The sequence below is a fragment of the Galeopterus variegatus genome, unplaced genomic scaffold (genome assembly GCF_000696425.1).
Source record: "Galeopterus variegatus unplaced genomic scaffold, G_variegatus-3.0.2 Scaffold6377, whole genome shotgun sequence".
NCBI classification, from domain to species: Eukaryota; Metazoa; Chordata; class Mammalia; order Dermoptera; family Cynocephalidae; genus Galeopterus; species Galeopterus variegatus.
In genome coordinates, this window is record NW_007732488.1 from 13,361 (window position 1) to 17,543 (window position 4,183).

The 4,183-nt window shown below is 38.1% G+C and overlaps 1 protein-coding gene across 1 annotated transcript in view; it reads left to right on the forward strand.

The window, feature by feature from the left end:
• Positions 1 to 4,183, forward strand: part of LOC103606209 (aldehyde oxidase 3-like) — a gene marked incomplete at its 5' end in the record, with an annotated part of 54,049 nt that overhangs the window by 13,077 nt on the left and 36,789 nt on the right.

Sequence of the window (4,183 nt, forward strand, 5' to 3'; positions counted from 1 at the left end):
TCCTCAGGAAGATGGCACTTAAAGAGTTGGTGCTCAAAATCTGGACTTTTCACTGAATATCTTCTCCGGTCAATAAAATAGACAAAGGAGAGCGAAAAAGGTAGGAAACTGCCAGAAATTCTCATGTGCGTTTCTAAGCCAACACCAGCAATCATATCACATTGGCTGCATGGCTTTGGGGCTGGAAATAAGGTGAAGTTCGGAGGGGAAGATAAAAGATAAAAGCACAGCAAGTGCCAAAGGCTAGGCTGAACCAGCTCCCTTCCCTGCCAACACAGGGCACTTGGCAATTGCCTCTGGGCGGACCCCTTTCCTCCTGTGATCCTCGCTGCCCTCCCCTGGGTCTCATATTTCAGACCTTCCTGCACTTTGCACTTCTTCACATGGGACTTCGACTCAGTTTCCATCAATGAAGGGGTTGCCTATGCAGGCACACGTCCTCAGCTCCCGCTGAAGGTCAGCCCTGTGCCCGGCTCAGCTGACTGTGATCACGGACACCTCTGCGGTTATCCAGTAACACAGATTAGTTTTCAGGCAGCATAACAACATCTTTTTCTATATTTCTGCTGGAGTCAGGGTCTTCCCTATCGACTGCAAAACCACCTGTAGAAGTACTCAGGGAGGTCGGCCCTTTACCGGGGTATAGGGAAAGTATGAACTGTGAAATCAGTATAGTACGCGTGTAAACACATAAACACATACACTTTCTTATTATAAAAGTAGACATGTCTTTTAATGGATGTCTGACAAATACAGAAGAATATAAAGCAGAAAATCAAAATCTCCTATAAACCTAATACCCATATAAATCCACTGTCCAAGTATTTTAAAATATTAAAAATTTGATTCTCTTTCAAATCTAAGGTAAGTGTATGTCAAAGATTTATTTAACTCATTAAAGAGGGAACCAGCAAAATGATAAAACTGAATGAAAGTGAATTTGAGAGTCTGAGTATATTGTGTATAAGGGAACGATGAAAGAAGATTGCTAGTTTAGATACAAAAATATCTTACGGAAATTAAAACTATGATCTTGGAGGTTGTCTTTTATACAGGGCAGATATAATATGATTCGCTACTGGAAAAAAAATCTACATGGTATTAAATAACTTCACGGAGTCCAGGACCTAATCAATAGTAAATAATAAGTTAAACAGAGGAATGTCGCCTAGAGAATAAGATAACTATTGAGTGGGTTTGATAGACTATGTTCCAAAATGACATAAAAAGAACACACAGTCATTATTTTGTCTTTTTTCCAAGTTTTGGGTAATATTTCTTAACACACTATTATAATTTTAATATATTTCCTTCTAATCTTCAGAATTATTAGGGCACATATAAATATATAGAACACACAGTCATTATTTTGTCTTTTTTCCAAGTTTTGGGTAATATTTCTTAACACATTATTATAATTTTAATATATTTCCTTCTAATCTTCAGAATTATTAGGGCACATATAAATATATGAATAAATAAAACACATTTTTATAAAGTGAGAATCACATTGTATATATAATACTATATCCTTCTTTTTCCACTTAATAATGTATCATAAATATTTTTCCATGTCACTAGATATTTTTCAAAACAGGATTTTTAATGAGTAGGTGTTTTTTATTCAAATGGCTGTGCTATACTTTATTTAACCAATCCTCATTGTTGGGAACAACTAGTATTTTAGTGAATACTCTAGTACATAAATCTGCACACATTTTCAATCACGCCCTTAGAACAGATTCCTAGAAGTGGAGTCTACATCTTAGGCTCTTAAAACTGTGCCCTTTAGAAAGATTGTTTCAATTCACACTCTCAGCAACTGGATATGAAGCACCCATTTTATCACACCGCTACCAACACTGGGTATTATATATTCTAATCTTTGACAATTTAGAGAAAAATCGTATCTTATTATTTTGATTAGCATTACTTTAACTGTTAGTGAAGTTATATCTTTTTTCAGATGTTTATCAGCCATTTATAGCTTTGTCATGTTTTTATGCTGACGAAATCTCATAAAAATGAACACTAAAGACAAGCTTGAAGGGAATTTCAGTGCTTTGAGATATGCTGGGGCTGGAGATGTGGGTTTGGGAGGAGCCATGAGAGTGAATGAAGTCACCAAAGGAAAGCATAATATCTAAAAATTCGTTTAAAAAATATATCCCTCATCTACCTGCACAGAGGTTTTGACATGGCTTTCACATAGATTGACAAGTATTCTAAGAACAAAATCTGAAGTCAAGGGGAAGGAGAGAGGAGGAATCAGTACAGTAGCACCCAATAGGGGATATGTTCCGTGACTCCCAGTGATGCCTGAAACCACGGGTAGCACTGAACCCTGTATACACTATGTTTTTCCCATTTGATAACCAAGACAGCTAAGCAAGTGAGGAAGGGGAGCATCTGCAGTGTGGAGACGATGGACAAAGGGATGAAACACTTCCCTGGTGGGACAGAGAGGGACATCACACTACTCAAAACAGCCTGCAACTTAAAACTTATGAATTGTTTATTTCTGGAGTTTCCCATTTAATATTTTTGGATCACTGTCAACTACTGGTAACTGAAACCAGAGAAAGTGAAACTGCAAATAAGGGGGACTACTGCAGTACTAAAAGAAAAACAAGAGATGAACTAAATTTAACAGAGTTTAATTGAGCAAAGAACATTTTTCAATCAGGCACCCTCAGAACTGGACAGAAGAGGTTAGGAGAGTTCTGCTGGGCAGGGAGCTCTTATAGACGGAAAATGGAAGTGAGGTACAAAAACAGCTGGGTTGGTTACACCTTGGTTTTTGCCTTATTTTGGCATGGTCTGGTCAGTTGGCAGCCTGTGATTGTCTGAGGCTCAGCTAGTTGTTACAAAAATATACTCCTAAGTCAGGCTTTCAGTCTGTTTATGTACTAAGTTAGGTTGCAGTTGCTTACACAGGGACTCAAGGTATGGGGGCAGCCTCAGGCCAAATTTACTTTAACAGCACTGTGATTGACTAATGAAAATTATAGTCACCGATCACATGGCAGAAAGAAGGGAGTGGGGAGGGAGACAGACAGAGAGAGACAGAGAATCAAGAGAAAGCCTGAATATGGAATCTTTAGCAACACTTTCATTTTAACAGCACTGTGATTGACTAATGAAAATTATAGTCACCGATCACATGGCAGAAAGAAGGGAGTGGGGAGGGAGACAGAGACAGAGAGAGACAGAGAATCAAGAGAAAGCCTGAATATGGAATCTTTAGCAACACTTTCAGTTGGAGTTATTAAATTCCTAGACGTCTATCACCTAGAGGACAAAAATTGGATAAACCTAGTGATTCCAGATGTCCATCCTGGACTCTCAGAGTGTATGAATTCAAGGGCCACCCATATATTTTTTGATAACAGGTCAATTTTAAATTTATATTTATGGGTTGATCACTAAATGCTTCTCCAATTGTCCTCTCCAATTGCCCTGATACTTTTCTGCACCACCTGCAGCTTCTCAAATGCACACGAACTTTATTTTTTAATACCTTTGACTAATCATAGATTTCTGAAGTTTTTATTTCCTACTTGGGGAAATTTTGAAATAAAAGATCTTTATCCTCCACTCCTTCTCTCCCTTTTCTACTCACATACACCAATTTATTCTTCATAGCTGAGGGCCCCGAGGGTTTTAATGAAGTCTCTTTCTACTCAGTGGGTGCCGAGTTGTGGTTGGGTGTAATCTTTCTAATAAATGGATTTAAAATGTATGGTTTCTTGGGTGTCACTTTTAAGGAACAAGTTTCTATATGCTTTGTAAAGTCAACTCTGCCCCCAGGCAGTTTCATTACAAAAATGGATTCACACTTAGGAAGAAACATTTCATTCTTTATTCTCATCCGATGATTGAGGTGTTGCTCAAGTCAATGATAATTAATTTCTAGTTCTTGAGAACACACTGATGTGGGCAGGTAGGGAAATGGAGCCAAACACGTGGGAGATTTTTTAATTGCATAAAATTGATCAGTTATTTTGTGTAGAGTAATAGTTGTCTGTGGAAACTTGGCCAAATTATGATTTTTTTGAAATCAAGACAGGAAACCAAATGTTATCCCCATGACTTGGAAGAAAAGAATATTAATATTTAGTAAAATGGGCCGGCCCGGTGGCGCACTGGATAGTGCGCCGCTTGGGAAGCACGGCGGCGCTCC